Genomic DNA, 23,274 nt, shown 5'->3' on the forward strand with positions numbered 1-23,274 from the left:
ATAGCCTTGAGCCCTACTATTCTGAGATGTTCTTGTGGCACTGATACAATTCAGTGAAAAAGGCAATGCTTGAATCTACTCACAAGGTTGTATATGGCCAAATAACACAGAGGAAGTAAATTTATATTTCACTGTCTGATAATTAATAATGTCCCAAATACCAACATTTTAAAAGGGATAAAACATTTAGAAAATTAGGAAATACAGTGACAGGTGAGACTATTGAGATGATTAAAATCAAATCAACATTAAGAGCCATAAACTGTCCAATAGTTCTTCTGGACATGTCATTACAGCAGTATGGAAAATAACATTTCTTTAACACAAATGAAGAATTTAATGGCTGACTTGAATATTAATTCTTGATACATGATATTAAGGAAAAATAATCAGTTTGTCACTGCAACATGGAAATTTAAAACAAATGAAGCCTTTTTCAGCTGACTAATCATGGGAAGTAAGCACAGGCATTTGGACACAACCAAAACATGTCTTGGGGAGCTAACATGAAAACAAGTGAAAAAGACCAGCGGGATCCTAAAGATGGAGGCAGAAACCAAATGAGACCATTGTCCATCCAACCTCCTCTTAAAACCAGGGTCAGCACCAGACAGGTCCCTCAGGACTTTTTCCAGTATTTGGGAATATCTCCAAGGATGGAGACTGCACAGTGTTTTGGCCTTGTATGTTTGTACTTCTTTTTTTGTGCTGTAAGGACATTGATAGGAACTGAAGGAGAGCATTGGATAAGCAAATCTAGGGCTTATGATAAAAAAAGTGAGCTGTTAACATTAGGCATTATAGAGTATATAAGTTTTCTAAAATGTTCCTAAAAAAAAAAAAATCAATGATTTTTGATAATTAAACTCCCATATGCCTAAACCACAAAAGTTTGAAGCTAAAACTGGAAAGACACAATTTTCTTACTCCTCCTACCTGCCTTGAGTGAGAGATCAACACTTTTTGAGAGGGAAAAATAAATAGAACACCTGAAAGCTGAAGCTTATTTAGCTTTTACATTTTCTTCTCCCCCTTTTAGTTAGTTCCATTTGCTTTTCAAAGAGATGTTAAAAGTAAACATGGTATGCCAGTGAATTATGGAAATGAACATAACCAGTGTGTCCCATGGAAGAGGTGTGGAGGATAGCAGAGCCCAGGTCATGGCTTGCTGAGCTGGCCAAGGTCAGGTTCAGGCAGAATACCCACCTGCAGGGCCAGCCACGGGCAGGAGCCGTCGTGCCATCACCACTGCGACAAAGCACTCGGGATAACGGGGACATGGGTTTTGTTCTAGAGCAGAATGACCTGAACACTCCTCGTGCTGCGGCTCAGCCCTTCCCTGCCCGCTCCCCCTCGCAGTGCTCCCTCCCAAGTGCTGCCTGGGTGTATTTAGCAGAGGATCCCCTCCCGAAGTGCTGCCCGGGTTTATTTAGCAGAGGATCCCCTCCCGAAGTGCTGCCTGGGTGTATTTTACAGAGGATCCCAGGATCCCCTCCCGAAGTGCTGCCTGGGTGTATTTAGCAGAGGATCCCCTCCCGAAGTGCTGCCCGGGTGTATTTAGCAGAGCGAGAACCCCTCAGTGCCTCTGCCCTCCTGCAGGCCCGGGGCAGCAGCAGCAGCTCCTGCAGCCACATCTCCACACGCTCATGGTGTGGGCTCCTGGTCCTTCCCGCAAGAACTCCCCTAATCAAGAAACCTGACTGAAGGGTTTGAACAGCTTCCCTGGCAGAAACTGCAGGGTATTCCAAGGTGACCAGAACGTAACTGCATGATTTATTTTTTCTTCCTTCAAATGCTGTCTCCTTCTCCATATTCCAAATTACTTTAGACTAGGACTCCCCAGCCCAAACCCCAAATATTGGACAGGCATCTGGTTCAAAATCATTAATTAAACAGTGCAAACGAATTCAGTGAACTGCAATTGGATGCTGTGCTTTATCATACCAGGTGTGCTTCTGTGGCTCTGATTCTCCCCTGAAGTGTTTTCAGGAAGTACTGAGTAACTGGTTTCTTTTTTCCATGGGCAGATACTTTTACATTCCTCAAATCACATCACAGCTGTGCAGAACAAGCATTATTTACACAATAGCAATGCTGATCAAATAAAACATAACCCCACAGATACTTGTACACACATTAATATTTTTCTTCTGTATAACAAATGCATGAGTTTTCAGTACGATTCCAGGAGAGGCACATTAATAAGTTTAAAAATTCAGGCTTGTATAAAAACACTCTCTGTAAAAATCTACAGGTTTAAAAGAATTTATCCAGTAACCAAAGAGTCACATTCTTTGGCTATTCAAAATCCAAGTGTCTTCCAAATTCCAAACATCAAAATTCAACATCTTCCATTGTTTGAAATATTATTATTTTTTTTGAAGATACACATGAATGTGCTGCCTTGAAAACCTGAGCTATCTAAATACTTAAATTCTTTCTGTAGCCAAGTAAAAGCAATTCCTATCTACTGCAGCGAGTCCTTCAGATACTGAGGTCAGAATACAGACTAAGATGTTACTTCTAAACAGGCAATGGAACTCATATGATCCTGGGTGAGACACTTCAAAAAATGAGTTATAAGAGTGGCTTTGTTTTGGACATTACTGAAAAAAGGAGTACACATTCATAGAAAATACTGATACTACCATTGACTAATATTAACAGTATTAATAGATGACACAAGAATGATCTTACAGATTTGATGAGATGATAAATTCTAAACTAGCCAATAAATCAGAATATTTTGAAAGACAAAATATTCTCTTGTCTTCAGTAGATTTCAACTTTTCAAATTTACCATTGGATATAACTTGCTATTAGTTTAAAATAATAAGCTCAGGATATTCCAAACCCACTCGAGTGCTTTGCTATCTGCCACAGCTCCCAGTCCAGGAAGAGTGGGATGGCTCTGTTCAGGACTCCAGCTGTGTCTTGCCTTCTGCAGGAAACCTCACCTCACCAAGATTTATCACAACCCAAGCCACCTCAGAGAGACGCTTGTTTTTGTGCCTAAATGAGCTCCTTTAACAGGCTGTGTGCTGGCACAGGTCCCGGCTTGAGCCCACCAGCCCAATCCAACCATCATCTTCCTCTTAAGGATTCTTGTTTAGGGAATTAAGCATTGGATATATGGGAATGTTCCCATTAGGCATGTTTGACTATACAGACCATACACTGACTTAACTGAGAGCAACTTACCACTTCCATGGACTTTCTTTATGTCTTTCTTTATGAGCAAAAATAAACGTGAGTGTTACCATCTTTAACTACCCTGGATTTGTCCCCTCCTACAAGACAAGGACAGCTCTGAATGAAAGTATCACAAAGAAAAAGTCACAGTTTGAATTCAGGCAGATATTATGTAAGATCTGCTGTTTTCCTGTGGAGAAGTGGGAACATGGTGTACTTTAATTTTAAAGTTTCCCAGTTTATGGGGAATACACAGTGCAGTGACAATTCACAGATTGAAACTAATTGCAGAGTAGCTGGATATATGAGGATGCTTTACAGTGCATGCAGGAAACAAAATGGGTTTGCAAGTATAGAAATGGAAAAAAAAAATTGCATTTCTCTCTTTTACAAGCCTAGCGGGAGTTCTCAAAAAGCTCTTGTTTCACATGGCACTTCAGTCATACCTGTATTTCAGATGTCACTATATAAATAAATTCATATAAGTGAACTGAAAACTGCATTTGAGCTGTTCTAGATCCCTCTCATTATACCAATACAAAGCCTGTGGTGGTATTATTTCATATTTCACATAAAAACTCCCAAGATGAGTAATTGCTTACTAGCAGGTCACTGTGGGATACTGAAAACAGCATTTTGACACAGGCCTGAAGTACATTGTCAAAGTGGTTGTCCCTGTTCAACTTGAAGACACCAAAGCTGACATAATTTCCACATAAGGCAGATTTGAGTGGAGAGAAACTGATGGAAATGCCCTTGACTTTCAGCAGATGAACTTGATCCCATGAGAGAGGATCTGATTACATGTTAAGAAAGAAAGGAAGAAAGAGAGAGGAAGGAAGGAAGGAAGGAAGGAAGGAAGGAAGGAAGGAAGGAAGGAAGGAAGGAAGGAAGGAAGGAAGGAAGGAAGGAAGGAAGGAAGGAAGGAAGGAAGGAAGGAAGGAAGGAAGGAAGGAAGGAAGGAAGGAAGGAAGGAAGGAAGGAAGGAAGGAAGGAAGGAAGGAAGGAAGGAAGGAAGGAAGGAAGGAAGGAAGGAAGGAAGGAAGGAAGGAAGGAAGGAAGGAAGGGACTTGACTTATTTAAGCAGCTGCAAATCTAAAATATTTTGATGGCACTATCTAAACTTATTTTTTGCCTCTATTTTCATTACTATTTGGAAGAAATATGTAAAAGATGTAAAGATGCAAAAGATGTAAAAGATCTGTTAAGTAAGCATGACTAGAGTTTAAAAGCCACCAAGCAATTAGTATGCAAAATTAAAATTAAAAGCTCCTAATCCCTGCCACTGATGTACAGCCAGACCATGACTGGGTCTATCAGCATGAATTCCTCAATCTGAACAGAGTTGCAACACATGGTTTTGTAGTTTCTCATGCCTCAGCCACAGCAAAACCTGGTTTTGATCCACTACCAGAATGGTCTCTCGGGTCCCTTGCTGACAGATACACACCCTAAATGTATTCCTCAGAAAGCTAACATGTCCTTTTCAAAAGCCTCTGTTTTACCAGTCACCGATGGGAATGACTTTTTAATTCAACTCCATGTTTATAATATAAAAATAACAGCAACTGGTAAATATTTTTGTTGCTATTAACAAGCAGTAATGACTTTTGGATCCATCGTGCAGCAGATCCCAGTGCAATCCTCTGTACAGATTCCTGTGCTCACAAGGTCTCATTACCATGTTTTCTTAGTACCTTGTAACAATTTAATGCTCATCTTCACAGCACCCCAGAGGGAGTTTGTCTTCATGACAGTCTTTCTCAAACCTAAGGCAATTAATGAAAGTGAGCTAAAATAGTGCAAGAGCACAGCAAAGCCAAAGCTCTTGCCCACCATGAAGCAGCCTGACTCAACTGAGCCCTCGGATGTGACCTGGACAAACCTGGTCTGCACAGAACCCAAGTGCCAGACTTGCCTTTGTTACTACTCATCATTCTTGGCAATTTTAACCAGAGGAAAATACCACAAAGCTGTAGGTTTTTGAAAGGATTCTCATTAAGAACAGCCCACAATGAGATGCTCGGCTCCTCTGCTCTCCGTGCTGTCCTGGCTGTGATGACAGCTTGGATCAAGGAGCACTGAGCTAAGTGGGCAGTACCTGTACTGGTTCACAACCCAAACATTGCCTGCTGGGAGCGGGAGTTATGACAATGCAGTTGTGATTTTATAGTAGGCAATTAAAAAATGCCCTAAAACCTTGCTTGAGATTGCACAGATGGAGCATCATTTAACACATATTGAGGCCTAACCTTAAAGTGGGTCAGCCTCTGCACAGCTCTCCTTCCCATCCAAGCAAATTCCCACCTGCAAATCATCTCCCTGCCTCATTTCAGTTCTTTCTCTTAATGCTACTGGTTACCAGCAATGACAAATTTACATCATGCAATTAAAAAAATGAAAGGAAAACATTGTTTCCAAACACCTAATGCACTGAAGTACCACCCATTTGGTGTCACCTGATGTAGGGTAGAAAGGCATAAGCTACTGTTTAAAACACTAGTGTTGGTCACCACTTCTAGCAAGTGGTGAATTTATGCAAGGGAATTTATGCATTAGGGTGTAAAAGAAAAGTAGATGAAAAAAAAAAAAAAAACCAAAACCGACTGGGAATACAGTCAGGTAATATGCTCTAAAAAAGTAACTGGGGTCTGTAAGAAGCTGGAATGGTAAATTAGAATTACAGAAGAGAAGAGGAAAGCAAATATTTAGCTAGGAAAGATGATCACAAAATAAAATCAAGCCTTCCTAATTAAACAAAAACTAATTTATGAATGAGAATCCAGAATGGTTTTCACATTTGGAAATGGCGCTGCAGCACCTCTCTTATCTCAAATGCTACAGTCAGGAACACAGGGTAACTGGGGAAGACATACCATTCCAGACATTGTTGCTGCACAGAAACTAGTTCCAAAGGGTGTTAAATCTCTGTTACTAAACAGAAGCAGAATCTAAAAGGTCTTTGAAAAGTAAAACATAGCAAAAAAAAAGAAAAAAGTCTTATAGTGTACCTGAATATTAATTTATTTTAATACTTTACATAAATAAGAGATTTCACTTACAAAAACTTAAACTCCATTTAGCTTCCTACAGTGTACTATTTAATACATCCCAGACAAATAATCTTAATTACAATTAATGTCTTTGACAAGTCCTGGTGTAGTTACTGAGAAGATCAATGAACTTCAAATTCTGTGGGGAAAAAAATAAAACTAAATACAAAACTGTCTGTGAGACCAAGTGGGAAGACAGACACTGGTTTTGGAAACCATTGTTGAAGAGTAAAATTCTCAGGGCACAAACAAGACAGAAAAGCAAGAGTGCTGTAAATTAACCTGAGCTGCTCTTCCACTATTAAATTCTCTGTTGAAAATGTCAACTTCACTAACACAAATATATACCTGGCTTCAGAAACAAGCAAAGTTCTGGATCTCGGAAAGGAAGAGCCTTGAGTTTGTAGCCGTCGAAGCATTACATCCTGCAGCCACAGGTCCTTCAACTACTTGGTGTAAAAAGCAATGAAAGAGCTCAGGAGTTGTCAAGAAGGCAATTATGTACTTAATATGGAAATTAACTGCAAGCTGAGATAAAATATGGATGATGAGGAAAGAAGCTGGAAAAACCCTAGGAACCCCTTAGACTGGGAACATGAATTCTAGGAAGTATCCTCAACTGCTGATGTTCCATCACTTTCATTACTTCAAAAAAAAACCACCCTGTAATTAAAACCCCTTGATGAGCAGAAGGGATTGGGTGCAGGAAGGGAGCAGGGGAACACGGGGCTGTCCCTCCCCAGAGGCACTGAGGAGCCTGAGTCTTGTGTGAGAGTAAAAGCTGCAGGAGAACAGGAGAAGTGTCCTGTGCTCATGGATCCATCTCCAAAGGGCCCAAGGGTGGGAGCAGCCAATTCCGAGAGCAGCTGTGCTGAGGGACTGGTGGTGCCACTCCCCACCCCGCCGCCATCAGGGCACCAGTGCAGAGCAGTGTTTCAGCATTTATTGAACAAAATATGAACTACAGTGCCAGGCCTGAGTAGGTAAAAAAAGAGAATGATCTCCTTGTAACATTTAGCAGGAGCTTCAGGGGAATATTTTTATACACGATGGATACTACTGAACATAAACTAATTTATGGAGGTACTTGGAATCAGGTCAAGAACAACTCCTCAGCTACTGAGGATATGCTTACATTTATAATCCCTGTAGTGGAAGACCAAAATACAATTTTATAAACTCCTATTATTAAAAGAAACCATTTAAAGAAATTAATTCAACATAAAAGTGACTTTTGACATATTTAATTCAAAAATTGTTTTTGAAATTCATAGCTCCTATCAAAACAACAACTCTGTAGAGATAATCACTGAAGTCCCTGTGCTACTACTGAGTTAAAAATCAAATGAAAAAATCCAACTTGCACCAATTTCTTCTTGCTGTGGGAGAAATTGCATCTCACTACCTTAAAATACATTGGCTTTCAAAATTCTCAGTAATTTCATTTAACCCAAAGTTTTGCCCTGCACTTCATGGCAATGTCACACAAATTAAGAACTCTCTGTGACTCAGGGGTGATACAAAATTCTGATAGGAATATGAAAGGGGTTTTAAAAGATATTGGTGAAACTGCTGGAGAGGAAATACAGGCTTGAATTTGGCTGCCAATTTAATGAGCTACTTACTGAAAGACTCCTCAGTACAACCAAAGGTGCTGGAAGAAAAAGGTGTCTGTGCAGAGGGAAGTTCCAAGGCAGCCAACAGCAGTCTGGGCTGCTGGGGCTCCAGGGAATGTCCCCAGGCTCAGGACCCACAGCCACCCCTTCCCTCCCTCCCCTGGATGCAGGAGATGTCAGCACACACAGATTTCCCCTCAGCTCTTCTCTTTCATTGCTTTTACAGGATGCTATACATACATATTGGCTTTTTGCAAATATTAAAATGGATTTTATATGTGTGATGTAAAAGTAATTTTTCTTTAAAGATATCATTTTTATTTTTGTTGTTAATTAAGCTTAGACATAGTAGTGAAATAGCTATGCTTGTGTTAAAATGCCTGCTTGGATGGGATAACATCCAATGAACACAGGATGAGGACACCTGCTACAGATACGCCAACTATCAGCACTCACCATCTGAAGAAAGTGTGGACCAAGGCCCAAACTGGAAGTGATAAAGGAGCCAAAACCACAGCCAAGAAACATGCATGCTCTAAAAAGGCGGACCCAAAGAGGGACCATGTAAAATAGTTCCTGGAATATGTAAACTATTTATGGATAGGCATAAGGGTCTATGAATATGCAACAGGCTGATGTAGGGGAAAAGGTATTTAAGGGGTATCCCCAAAGGTAACAGTGTGGTCTTGGCTGAGTGCCAAGATGCACCTGCCATAATAACCTTTGCTCCATGTCCTTGTCTCCTATTGTCCTTTATTAAACTTTTAAATTTTCACAGGAGACTGAACGTGTTTTTCATGTAGGAGAAGCTGTAACAAAGAATGATTTCCTTATTGCTGAGTTCATTGCAGCAGGGCTTCTTCTAACCAATTTCAAACCAATAAACACTTTGGATGGTAATAATGTACCTGAATCATATTTTAACATGTGTGAATTAGATGAAGACTTTGGTGAGATTAAACAAAGGTTGTGAGAACTTATCATATTTATAGAGAAAAGCAGGTTTTGCCTCTCCTCCTTTCCTATTTTTATTATTCACCACTGCCCATAAAGATGGCTTGAGCTACACTTCAGGCATTTAGAATGCTGGGCAGTGCAAAGAAGTGCCCAGACAAAAAAGGAAAATGTGAATCATAAAGATGAGAGAGAGCTTCAAAAAGTGTTTTAAGGCTTCCATAACTACAAAATGTGCAGAAAAGCTCTCAAATCAGCACAATGAGTGTGTCCAACACCAAGATAAATTTGCTGAAAGAAAGCGATTCTGAAACACAAGTTAGAAATGCAGCACAATATATTGTGGAACCACCACTCCAGGAATGAGGAGGGCAGAGCAGTGCTGCTCAGAGCACTGAGCACGCCACTGCCAAGCTCAGCTGTTGCTGAGAAATACCTGTTAGACTGCAAGAATCCGTTTAACCAAAATTTTGAAGAAGACCTGTTATCTTATGAAGTTGACACTGAATGGATTACTACACTAAGTTTTGAAATACATGTTCTGGAAGCAATTTAAAGCTCATTAGAAATAATTGTGTCTGGCCACTGGAAAATGTGGTAAAATTTAATCCACATCCAAATGCTACCTGAGCTGTGAGCACAGGAAATTGTTTTGTGCTACTGTGGCTAACCTCCTTGCTGACCCTTAGCAGTAACTGCTACAGCAGCTGAAAGCTGAAGCAAAATTAAAAACTTACATCAAAGTATATCATGACAGAATGTAGATAAATAAAAACAGCATATTGAAAATATTATTTTTATGTCAGCCTCCTCTAATGAAAGGGAAGAGGTTTACTAAAATGTAAAGAAACCACAAAACAAAAAATGGATGGTCGCAAGATGCATCGAAACATTCCTGTGCCACTGGGAGTTCAAAAACACACGGTAAGGAGACCTGTACATACAGAATTAAAAGTGAAATATATTGGGGATGAAGAATGGTGAACTACACTATTCCAACTCCTCTCAATTCTCTCTGCTGTCTATTTTAAATCACTATCGCTCCCTCAGACCGGCTCCAGCCGTAATGGACAAGACACAACAGCCCTTGCCAAGAAGCTGTGGAGCCCCAACAAGGATAATTGCCTGACTAAGTGCATCCTACGCCAGGCTTCCCATCTTCTGAGCAGATCACATTAGCAATGGCATCTCAGAGCTGTCTGCAGCACAGGATCAGTGATAAATGAACAGCAGGAGAGGACATACCAGCATTCCCCCAAGCGCACAGCTGGATCTGTGCGGCACAACTCAGCACTCACCGAGGTGCTCCTCTTCAAAGCTACAGAAAAATTCATCTTTTGAATTTTATTCCCTGACAACTGAACATACGTGCATATCTTAAAAACAGGCATTTGGGGATGATTTCTGCTTTGCACTCAAACACATGGAATCACTATATGCCAGTCTAGGGAAAAAAGAGTCTCTACTCCAGTCTAATACTAAAGATTTCAGCATCCAGACTCACAAGCTTTTGTGTACATTCACCCTCCCAAACAGTTTTACCCTTTTTTCCCCCTTCTCTCTTCAGTCCAAGCACAGACCTTACAGCTCTTAGAGAAATGAAATGGAGGGATCATTCAGAATAGACATCACAAACTTAGGTTAAACTGAAGACAGATAGAAAGAAAGCAACACACTGGATGACCAATGTTTGTTTCAGAGTCATTTCCACTGTTATTTCCTGCACACAACAGTACAGGACCCACATAGAACAAAGCCACATATAAATTTTAGCTGATTTGCATCACCTGAAGAAGGCCATATGTGTGAAGCATCTCTGTGTTAGTCAAAATTGCCTTGATTGGTGTAGTCCAGGCTCAGGAAGAATGCACATGATGTCAGCAATCACCACCATGGGTGAGAAGAATCACCTGATGCACCTCACTTCTGTCACTAATTCCTTGTCAAAGTGTTGACTGGACAGAGGTGTATCTCAGATCCCATTTTTATATACCTGTAGGTTTACATAGCAAGAAAACTCCCAGTTGACCTAGGACATAACTAGAAATTTTTGTGTTTCATTTGGTGCAAATGAAATTCCTGAAAACAATACCTTTACATGCATTTTCTGTATATCATTGCATATGAAAGAGGAGGAAAAATCCTGTTCTAAAACAAATTTAAATTTCACTTACCAATGAAAGCACAATACCATGAAGCCATATTTTTTTTTATTGCTTTATGTTCTGTTCTTCTCAGAAAAAGGAACAGCCAGGCTGAGCTATACTGTCTGTGGAGAGGGACCAAGTCTTTCCCTACAGAGCCAGAGACAGAAACTCAGTGTCAAGGGCATGGCAGGGAGGAGAGGGGAGAGCCTCACAGCTGGAAGCCAGGTGCTCAGACAAGGGTTTGCCAGGGCTCCAGGTGGTGGAAAATAGAACTTCCTAGGGATGAGAGGAGCCTGGGCAGAGTTTATGGCAATCCTCTCAGTCAGTGGATTAATTGACAAAGAGATTGAACGGAAGCGCCTTCCTGCAAAGGACAGTGTGAGGAAAGAAACTTCTATTTCCCCCCTCTGCTTCATGCCATCACCTTGTTTCTCCCAGTTTAAAAAGGAAATTATTATAATATAAATTTCAGTCAAATCTATCTTGAGTTAAAATGTGTCTTTGATCAGCTCTGAGGAGCTCACCATAAGCTGCAGGCACATACAAGAGGTCTGGCTGACTTGGTAAGATAAATGAGCACATTCTGTCTGGTGTCATCTCCTGACATTTGCTGTGCATCTCCTATTTTTTTCTAATACTTCAATCATAAAATCATGCTGAGTGAGAAAATCTCAACTATTTTTGTGATTTTAAGTTATTTGGAAGAATGGTACAGAAGAAAACTTGAAAACTGAGTCCCAGGATTAGAAGGCATGTATGAGTTTATTCTTTTATCCAAATCACACAATTTTTCAGAATTGGAAAATTCAGGGTCTGGAAACACTGTTCAAGAACCCAAAGTGAATTTTATGATCACCACTTGCTTTACTTGTTTGTTTTACCCCAGATATCTGCCAAGATTACACAGGCTTAAAAGACAAATACACTTTAAAAGATCATAGACTTTTATGGATTACAGTTTTCCTTAAAAATAAAATTATTAAGATTTTCAGGAGGGCATTGGAGAATAATGCAGAATTCTTTTACATCAGTACTTTTATAGGAATTTGTAAGTTCAAAAGATCATACTTCATTAATGAAGCACATTTCCAGAAGTTACATCTTTCTGTACACTGGAACAGAAATCTCAGAAACTACCACTTCGTGACAAAAGCTAAAAATCCTAACAGCCATGATTCAGTGCTGATCAGTTGTAGTATCTTGAAATATTTACAGTGGGCAGGGAAACCTTCCCAGAGCAGTGTGAAATGGGGCTGAGTGGGGCTCACTCCATGCCCAGAGCCCAGCAGGGTGATGGCCAGGCTGTGCTGTCCAGCTGTGCCAGCTGTGCCAGCTGGATCCTGTGAAATCCCTGTTCCCACATGGGCAGGGCTCGTGTGGGAATAAATCCTGGGGTGGATTCCCAAGAGTGGGCTCTGCCCAGAATAAATCCTGGCAGTCACTCACCCAACAGAAAAGCTGCACAGTTCCTCTTAAGTCACACCTGAGTACTGGAGGGATCACTGATGGGACCCTGATGTTCACATGCATGTGCTTTAAAGCAAAATAAACCCCACAGACGCTGGGGGAGGCTCTCTCCCACACCTCCATTTTTTCTCTGCTTTTAGCTGATGGGTGATTTTAAATGTTTCTTCTGGAGGAGATTAAGCACAGTACTCCTCTTAAACCTGTGCTGGGTGAAATGTCATCCTTCCCTAGGAAAGCAGTTATAATATACATGGAAGAGAACATAGGAGAAAGCTCTTGGGGGCAGAAGATACCCCTGCCCATTGCAGGGGATGTACTCAGTAACCTTTAGCAGGTCCCTCCAACCCAGCCCAGTCTTTGATTCTCTGCTCACCTCCCCTTTTCTGTGGTGCACACCTCTGAGGAGATGCCACACAGTCCTAAGGATCTCTCCCATAATTTAGCAAAGAGGGTGATCAGACTTTGGACACAGCTCCCACAGGCTCCACGCCTCTACTGCTCAGTTTTTACTCCCAGATCTGCACTGGGCTCAGAGTCCCTTTCCCACCACACAATTAAATCCCAGCATGAGTCAGAAAATGCTGCCTGGTCCTTATGTGTAAGAGCTACCAATACCTTAGGGCTGGGAATTTTATCAACTGCATACACACCATAAAAGCTGCAATTGAAAACAGAAGGTTTCTTTACAAAGGTTTTTGGGGATTTTTTGGGCATGAATTAGGAATGAAACAGGTTGAAAACAACTCGTGTGGTTTACTCAGCAAGGTTTAGAAACTTGATGCCAACAACTGAGCTGAATGGATGCCCAATAATATGGTTATGTTTTTCCTAAGTGCAGAAAGGATGGTAAAGGCTGATGGAAATAAATTAAAATAAAAAATTAAAAAGGAAAATATGATTGCAGTGGGATCAGATACCATAAGACAAATAGGGCTGAATCATCATCATGACTACACTTTATATTTTTTTAGGTCAGCTAAAGGTTTGCCTTTTATCTTTCACACATTTTCAAAGCTTGTTTTTATTTTGCTTAATCATTTTAACAAATTTACTTAAGAACACAGCTGAAAAATTTTGGTCACTTACAACACAGTACATTTGCAAAAGAAACAAAAATTATTTTGCAAAAACTGAAAGTTACTTGTGTGTAATTTTTTTTCTGTTACAAATAAATGCTTTATGCATTGCACAGATACTGTTGCTATGTCTGACAGATCAAATGCAACATCACATTTGAAGTTTTTTATAAAGGCAGCCATGTAACAAACAATTTCCAGACCGAAAAATCAGTCTGAATGAATGCAGTAAAAGCAACTTTGATGGGCCAATTCTCTTTCTTTAAATGAAACAAGCCATTAATGGCTTTTCCAGTTTACACAAACTACAAATGAGGTTTCTCTACAAAAACTTGGTAATGTTCCTTTCTAAATATTGAGAAAGCAAAATCATCTGCAATGTCAGTTGGGGTGTAATACCAACTGCTAGTGTCAGAGACCTGTTGCAGTTGCAGGCATGAGTGGGAGTAGTAAAATGGAGCAACTTATTATAAACACTTTTAACAGTGCTCTAGGGTAGAGCTGTTATGGTCCTATTATGTTTTGGAAGAGCTGGAATATAATTTGAATCCATAAAATCATCCCACACCTATCAATCAGCCTGGACCAAACACCTCATGAGTAGGTGCATCTTTGCTGGAACACATCTGGAACACATCTGCAGCTGCCAGAGTGCCTGGGGTTAAAGGGGACACGAGCAGCCCTGGGGTAAAGGGGACATGAGCAGCCCTGGGGTAAAGGGGACATGAGCAGCCCTGGAGTAAAGGGACATGAGCAGCCCTGGCACAGGAGCAAACCCCAGGCCAGGGACCAAGAGCTCCCGAGGCCTGAGCCCTGCACTGCCAAGATGGCTCTGGCTGCAGCAACTCCCTGGGGATTCCCCAGTCCTGGTGGGGATTCCCCAAATCCAGCCCTGCTCAAGAGTAACAACTCATAGAACTTTTACATCACATGCCAGGCAAAGGATTACCCTGCAGAGGAACCATTAATGAATACCTACCAATGGACACATCACTTTACTGGCTTCTCTGAAGGGAAGAATTCTGTTTGGAGATATCCATCAACACTTAAATGCTGTGATTTAAAAAATAACAAAAAAATATTCAGATCTTCATCAGAGCTGAACACAGCAATGGATTCACTTCTAAAAGAAAGAAAGAAAGAAACAAACAAACACATTTGCTGATTACAGAGTACAATTAAATGGATTTACACATACATATACATATAGGAAGGGTTTCACACCTCCAGGCCATGCAGCCCCCGCTCTGCTCTGGGGTGGAGATGAAGTCCAGCCACAGCCCTGCCAATCAACGGCAGCACTGCATGGACAGATGGACAGACAGACAGATGAACAGACAGATGGATGGATGGATGGATGGACTGCTGCTGCCTGAGGCAGCTCCACACTGCTGCATCCTGCAGCCACCTGCCCCAGGCTCTGCAGCTGAGCTATAGAGGGGAAGAGGCTGACATGACAAATGTACTTTAGACCTTGCTTCTCTCTCCTTTATGGAGTTCCTCACATTTGGAATCCAACAAACGAGTTAAGCACACCATGGAGAGCTGTCCAGTAATAAACTGGCATTTAAATTCAAATCTCACTTACCCAAGATATTCTCAAAGGGCACAGATGACCCACGTCATCTCATACCTCTGAAAGCTCACTAATGGCAGCTGCATTTTTACCGAGGTAGACTTCCAATACAGCTCACTCTCAAGAGAGGGTGGTCAATTATCCAAATGCAGCAGATGCCAGGTAAGCTACAGAACTGAGCTGTGTTACTAATTCTCCTAAGTCATCCCCATTCCTCGGCCTTCTGAGCACCCCCCTGGCACGGCAGGGAGAGGTGCACAGACTCAATATGGAACTTCATGGCATAGAAAGCAATCACCTTTTCAGATTTCATGGCAAGGAGAGTAAATTGACAGCCAAACCCTCCAAGCAAAATGTAAGCCAGCAGCAAAGACTGCTGATACATCCAGGACACATCTTAATTCAGAAACTTGAAGCATTGAGTCCATATTCATTGACCAGGAAAGACTGGAAACTACAGTCAAATTTTATAAAAGCCAGGGTCAACAGAAAGGCTTTGGCAATTTATTGCTTCTTTTATAAATCAAATAAGATGGAATAAATTGGTTTTAAGCAGAGTATTATTTTTAAGTGTTTCTAACCATAAGCTTCAAGGAATCTGGCTAAGGCATGAACTTAACCTGAGCAGTCAGCTCAAGCTCAAAGGAATTCAAGCTGCAAAAAACAATACTGAGGTTTAAGTCCCTGTAAGTGGGCAATAACTGATCTTACAAAATTACTGCCTCATGAGAAATGCATTCTCTTCTTGTGATTAGGAAACTTCAGTCTCTGCAGCAGATTGGATCTTTCAAGTTTGTACCTAAACCTTAATAGTTAAAACACACAATCAAAAATTTAGTTCTTCATAATCAGAATAATATTGAAGAAGCCATCTTACTGCTGTTCATGGTTTATTTGCTTAAGAAATATGATTTGAATTTGGACAAATATGTAACACTGTCAGTTTGGTGAAAAGATTGTCCTGCTTGTCCCAGTAATCCACAATTGGAGCAGCACAGGATCAGCCAGCCCAGTGGCCAGCTCAACTGCAAGTTTTAAATGAGCATGAGATGAACCCATCCATGGCAGGTAATTTTTCTGTGAGCTCAGTGTCTGTGTCTGTACACTCAGGTATTTTCTATAGGCAGCTTCATGCACTCGCCCACAGACATCAGGTGTGACTGAGCTGACTGCAGCTCTGACTAAACCTAATGATTTCATTCTTCCGACCCATTTTCTTATTGCAACCTCTTTCTTTTAGAGAGAACAGAAATCCTTAAACCCAAGCTTCAGCTGGGAGGAGCACAGGAAAAGATTGCTCTGGGTTCCCACCTAGCAAAGAAACACTAAGTGAAAAAACAAAAAGGTGGATATTTCCCTGAACTCATAACTGAATTTTCATGGATGTATCTGACTCCAGGCTAAGAATCTTAGACTGCATTCTGGTATTAGTATGGAAAAAACAGATTAAACACACAACATCTTACCCAGGCAGCCTGGAAGTAGACTAAAATACCTAAGGAGAATCACCACTGTTGGGGGAAACCAGGCTTTGCCTGTCTACCTGTGGGTACTCAGGCTTTGCCAAGGCCACACCTGCTCATTCAGACCTGACCCACAAACTACAGAGCCCACATGTTCTGAATACAAAAGACAAATAAACTTTCCCAAGCTGTGGTACTGCAATTGTCATTGACAGCTTGACATATCAATATTTCAGGAAGAATAAATGACTTTCATATCCAGGGGGTTGGTTTTCTTGGTTTGGTTATTTGTGTGTTGTTTTTTATTTTGTTTTGTTTTTATTGTTCATTACTGGATACTTGGGAAGATGCTACACTTAACACCTGAAGCTGCTTAAAATATTTGGAAATATTTTAATGAAGTCTTTTGAGAGATCACCTAACACAACTTAAAAACAAATTTTACTATTATTATAAATATTTTCTCTTCATCCCTTGCCAGAGGAAAACTATAAATCTTGTCTCAGCTGAATGAACACCATTTATCATATTCATTTTCTTGTCAATACAATTATGAAAAGCCTTTGGCCTTTTTCCAAGGAGCCTGATTTGCTGGAGAAACTCAATTAGTATAAGCAAAGCTGCTACAGAGCAGCCCTGTTTGGCAGCCCAGCACAGCCCTGGTGTACCTGCAATGTTCCTCTGAGCCAGGAGCCCGACAACTCCATCCTGGTGCTAAAATACAACTGTGCCCTGCCTTCCCTCTCTCTTCCCTGGACCAAAAGGACTTCCAAGAAATTATTTCTGCTCATTTTTGCCATCTACTGGACAAAGCTTAAATCCTAAACACTGTGATCAGGTGAGAGATTACCCAGTGTCATTTGTTTTCTTACAGACAGGCCTTAGACCCAAAGTATTTCCTACAATCACTTGAAAAGTTTATCAAGACATTCTTCTAACAATGATTTATAAGCGACTTTTTCTGGTAGTACTCAATACAGAATAAACATCACCTTAAGATATATTAAAAGCTTAGTCTTTTATCTCTTGCCTCTTTGTATGGTTTATTAATTGAACAAATGTAAGTAAACAGACATTATTTTTTATAATATTCTGTGTTTTCCATTTTCAATATTGAAATACTGGGGCTTCAAACATAACAGAATTTAAAACAATTTTTCTTTGCTATTAAGCCCATTTTCTGATGATGTATTTGAAACTAAAAAAGAAACATGCTAATATCAAAGGATATTTAAACTTGATACAATAAAATTGGTACCTGACCCTCCCTTCTTTTTCCATTTACCTTTTTGTTTTAACTACAGCAAATAAGAGTTGTGATCATAGCAGCTCATTGTGCTGTAATGCTTGGGATCAATACCTGGGTGCAGCTGGACTTGTCTGAATGAGGAGAAATCCACTGAACAGAAGCATGCACTTCTCCTTGGCAGCTGAAGGGGATGAAGAAAAACATTTTGAACCTGTGCAAGGGAAAAGAAACTGGGAAGGCCTGAGCCTTGAATTCCACACAAAGGTACATGTCCACATATTTTTACTGAGAATATGGAATACTGAAATCCAAAAGTTGGATTCTGTTTTTATTTATTTGAAATGAAATTAATCCATGAAGTGGAAGGACCAAATTATTTTTTAAATATCAAGAAAGGGTCCTGAGGACTGTATGTCCTGAAGCCTTCCATAGAAAGCCATCTGCATGGATGCATCTCTTTCTTTCCAGAGGAGCAGAGGTAAGATGCTGTTACTCCTACCACAGCTGGAGGTTTGCAGTTCTGCACAGGAGCATGACACTTGTGGTACACAAGGCAAAACAAAGTCAAACCAATCTGGAATGGAAGCAGCACTGATCAACTTTTACACATGTTCCTGATTTTATGAAGTTTTAGGGTAACACAAGCACAAATAGCACTAACAAAGTTAAATGTACCCAGTGGTGCCCACTAGAAAATGAGATGCTAATTCACAGTTGGCCTCAGGAGTTGGGTGGCTTGTTGTTGTTTTTGTTGTTGTGGGTATTTTTCCCCCTCCAGTCTTCTAAAACTGAAAATAAGGGATGCCTTCCACTGGTTTTAGGAGAAATAAAGCTTACACTGCTTTCTGTTTTGAATTTACTTTCTTACTACTGAGCCTCCACAGACAAAATCCCTGCAGGCTTGTAAGGGTCTTAAACAGGGATTTTCTGAGTGGTCATCAGGATCCTACTCCCCAGCATCCGGGCATGGCAGGGGCTCAGATCATCAGGGGCTCCTGTACAGCCTGGCAGTCCTGAAAGGATAATTCCCTACTTGTGATTTAATATTGATGCATTTTTCTTTCTTAACCAAGAAGATTATGAGAGAAAAGTGAAGCTTCACAATTGACTTAAAATAAAAATATTTTTTAAAGCTTCGTTTCTTGTAGATAATGTAATTGTTCTTAAATGTTATTTTTTTTCCATAAAACAAATACATAATTAATTTTCATAGTTTTGTAAGATCTAAATTATAAATCAAGTATTTTCATAATCCCTCACTACCTATTTCAGCAGTTTATTTCCAACATGACTGTGTGCCTGAGAAAGAGCTACAGCTACTGTATTTATAACAATACAAAGCATTTCTCTGTAGGGTTAAGAAAATACCCTGGGGCAATATTGTATGTGCTAGTTTTAAAAATGCACACAATATTTAAAGTAATCAGAGTTCATTATCATTACTTATTGAAGAAAACTACAATGTAAAGGTTTTGATTTTGTTTGCAAAAGTCCATTTTCTTTTGGATCAAGACAACTGCAGGTGTTGGGATATTAATAGACTTGACATAAATAGAAAGTAACTGACTAAATTAAAGACATGATTCATACCAGAGAAAGAAATCTCCCCAGATAGCACTTGTATGGTATTTTTAAGCACTTTCAATGTTAAACCAAACGTAGGTACATTGTGTTTGGAATGAAAGACACAGGTTTGGAGTTTTTTTTTTTCCTATGACAACATTAGGGATGTACAAAGGGAAGTGTTGGTGAAGATGAAACAGGAAAGCCTTATAAATATGATTGCTTGGCAAAAGATTTTGAGAATATAGAAATTAGAAGTGAGATTGACATGAAAGCAAGCTTCGAGATACCTTAGCTACTGAACAACTGGAAAACAATGGTGTGGCCAGACTGAAGGTAATCCCCTTTTGATGAAACAACACCCTCTGCTTGCAGACAGCTCCAAGGGGCAGAGCAGACCCTGCTAGCTCAGCAGAAGGGGTCCAAAGAGGAGTTTTTAGGGTTTAAAGTATAACACAGTATGGTAATGTAATGATTCTTATAGATTGTATGTAAATGCTATAGGACTTGTACTAGATTGGTTAGTGAGAAATAGAATATTCAACACAGAAGAAGATTTATTGTATTGCAACGGGAACATTGCCCTCTTATCCTCCTTTACTCTCTCTCTCTCTCTCTCTCTCTCATCCTCGTTACCACTCTCTTCACTTCTCTGGGGCCTGCTCCGAGCTGTGGCTGGCAGCTCCCAGCAGGGCCCTGCCCCCAGGCTCTTTGCAATAAACCCCCAGTTCCAGGACCTGGTTCAGAGATCTCCTGTCTTCATCCGTCCTGACCGTTTTACCCCCCATCGTTCCTACAGGGAAGGAAGCGCCTTGGATGTGTTCTAGGCTGGCGGTGTGAGGGCGAGGAAACCGCCCTGCTGCGCTGAGCTGCGCTGTGCTCTGTTCCGCCCTGCCCGGCCCGGTCCGGCCCGGCCCTGCCCAGCCCGGCCCTGCCCTGCCCAGCCCGGCCCAGCCCTGCCCTGCCCTGCCCGGCCCGGCCCGGCCTCGCGCTGCCCTGCCTTGCCCTGCCCGCTCTGTGTGGGGCTCCAGCGCCGATCCCGCCCCGCGGGGCCGCTCCGGGCGGGGCCGCTCCGTGCCCAGCGCCGCTGCCAGCGGGAGCAGACTCCCTAATTGATTTTCACGTTAGCGCTGAGCAGATGGAGCAATAATCAGCCAATAATGGGCACATATCTGATTTTGATTCATTAGCTTAAATGTCTTGCTCCAATCTGCTTTTTTTTTTTTCTTCAGAAAACACACAAAGGTCCTCGGATAAAAAAAGATTTCCACAAGTTTTCTAGTGCTGACATTAGGAAAATGCTTAGGAAATGCCTTGGATTATTCAATATGCTCTCACAATGAATTATGCAAATAAAAACATTATATATGAATACTATGTATTAACGTTTAAAAGTGCTTCCTGTATTAATATATTTAAAGGGATAATAACAATAAAATGTTAATTTAAGTTTGTAATATTTTGAATGGTAAGACTAACTGATACTCATAACAAGCTCCAATTAAGGCTGCATTGAGACTCCCATTGTACTGTTATTTTAACATATCTTTTGTTGTTTTCTTGGGGTTTTTTTAAGTAATTTTCCAAGAAAGTTTTCTTCAAAAATGATTTCTCACTTTAGAGGAAACGATGCAAATCTGCCTGTGTTAACATTAGTTCTGAGATGCACTTTTTGCCCTTTGATGACTGAAGTGTGGCTGCAGAATCCTACCTGCTCCCCTGCAGACCATGCTGTATGAAGACAATTAGCCCCTACCAAGGGGATGTTTTCAGGATAATTAATAGACATCAATAAGAAACACCAATGAATGAAAAATATTTTAACAACATAAATAAACTTTTTGATTTACTCACACATAAGTATTCTTCTCTAAATTGCAGGTGGGATTGTACTTTTCTTTTTACAAAAAAAAGTCACCATTCTACAGAGTCTGGGGAAAAAAAACAATCACAGAACCATGACAAAAAGTAAGGAGTTCCCTTTTTAAACCCAGAGTTTTCAGTAATGTACTTCTTGGTACTACCACTGCAATATTTATAGTGTTGACAAATACAAGAGTTACATATTCATTTTACTTGATCACATAAAGAACAAATTATGTCTGATGCCTTGTAAACTGCTCCCTGTGAGCTCAGACCAGGCCTAATTTCTACTTTTCATATACAGACTCATCAGCCTGGCTGACCTGGGTGGCATAGACATAGATTTATCCCAGGACAAATGGAGTTCTTTACCAAAGACTACTGAGGTTGCTGGGAGTATTTTAATATTTGCATTTCCTTTCTGTTGTGCATTGAAATGGCCTGAACTCACAAAGATGCTCAGAGGTCTCCACTCTCATTAACTTTAATGGGACTCTGAAATCACTAGAGAGGAAGTGTTCAATACTGAGAAGATGCAATATAAAATTGTAACTTTATAGTCATCTATATTTTCATACTTGGTGTGCTGCTTTGTCTGCACAGAAAATCACTGTTCAGCAGACAAGGTGGCCAAAACATCAAGAATTAAAAGAACTTGGCAGCAATTATTTATACATCTCTCTGAAGGCAGCCAGGGATGCAGCAACAGATACAAGGAGTGGAAATAGTTCACTCTGATTTTGGTTCCCTTGCCCATGCCAGCCACAAAAGAAGGAGATAAAAAGGCTGCACAAAGCAAGGCTGGGGCAAGGGAGAAGGGGAGCCATCACAGCCCCTGGAAAGACAAGAACTCATCTTTGTTCAGGCACTGCTGGGGACAAAGAGCTCCCTTCATGTGACTTTGTGGGATGGGGCTAGAAAAGGACAGCCCAACCCACAGGCCACCACCAGGTTTATTCTGTCTCCACAAAAAATAGTTTAAGAAAATGCTCTTTTGCAAATCTATTTAAGAAACAGTTTGGCTGTGAGACTTTAAAAACTATTAATTAAAGTAGATGCCCAACTTTCTTTGAACTGCAGCCCCAGGTTTCTGGGAACCTACACGAACACTTGGCAGCTTCAGACACCTCAAATTCCAGTGAAAGAACAATGACTACTATATAAACAACATTTTTTGTTTTCTGTTATTAAAATTGAGATATTGTTATCAAAAAGCCCATAACCACACTTCTTAATAAATGATCTCAATCTGCAAGATCTAAGATTTAGATTTAATATCCTTGTTCTGTAAAATCCCAGCAAAGCAGTGATTCAGATAGGATCCATCAGAACACAGCTGTGTAAGATCACACTGCCACAGCCAGCACCAGATGAACAGCCCACAGAACAGCCTCCAGGATCCCAAGATGAATCCTGATCCATTTAAGTCATTGGTACAAAATACCCTTAAACTCTAATAGGAGCAAAAATCACCCTAGATTCCATGTTTGCTTACCTCACATTCAGTAAGAACCTATCCCCCAATCTCCTAAAATCCCAAGAGGATCTAGTTTTAGTTCACTGTAAGTAATAAAATAGCACTTATGTGCATAAAATGTATTAATGACAAACAAGATTACATACTTTTACATCTGCTTTTTGTGTGCCATCCCGTGGGATCCCGAGTGCCCTGCAAACTTCACAGTGATGGCAGGAATTGCTGAGGCTGCTGCTCCTTTCCCAGCTATATCCCAGCCCTTCCCGGGGCAATGGGACAGCAAATGGCATCACCAGCAGTGGCCAAAGAGTGAGAGGAGGAGTAAAGAACAGCAAATACAGGAAACCCAGCAAAAAGAGCTTGTCAGCATTCTGGGGGTTTACACAGTCCTCTTCTCGATAATGTGGCAATTTTGTGCAGATTTCAGTTTCAGAATATCCTTCCCTGAATGTCACTGACAGGTTTCCTTAAGATTTAATTATAACAAAGCTATTTTTAAAATAAATTCAGGTACTTGGTTTCAGAGTCCTGAAGCCCATTTTTCAATGATTTTTTCTCAAGGGAAAGGAGCTGGAGAT

General features: G+C 40.6%; 1 long non-coding RNA gene across 2 annotated transcripts in view; it reads right to left on the minus strand.

The window, feature by feature from the left end:
* The window catches only part of LOC129126768 (uncharacterized), a 45,007-nt gene extending 23,206 nt beyond the window's left edge, over positions 1–21,801 (minus strand). The window contains exons 1-3 of one of the 2 annotated variants that reach the window (XR_013184338.1): positions 21,211–21,801; positions 17,905–17,974; positions 14,485–14,628 (exon numbers count right to left, since the gene is read on the minus strand). This is a non-coding gene — a long non-coding RNA (uncharacterized LOC129126768). The remainder of the gene's footprint in view (positions 1–14,484; positions 14,629–17,904; positions 17,975–21,210) is intronic. The other variant, XR_008535116.2, reaches the window with a different exon arrangement.
* Between the last annotated feature and the right edge of the window lie 1,473 nt (positions 21,802–23,274).

Source organism: Agelaius phoeniceus, chromosome 15 (genome assembly GCF_051311805.1).
Source record: "Agelaius phoeniceus isolate bAgePho1 chromosome 15, bAgePho1.hap1, whole genome shotgun sequence".
Classification (NCBI taxonomy): Eukaryota; Metazoa; Chordata; class Aves; order Passeriformes; family Icteridae; genus Agelaius; species Agelaius phoeniceus.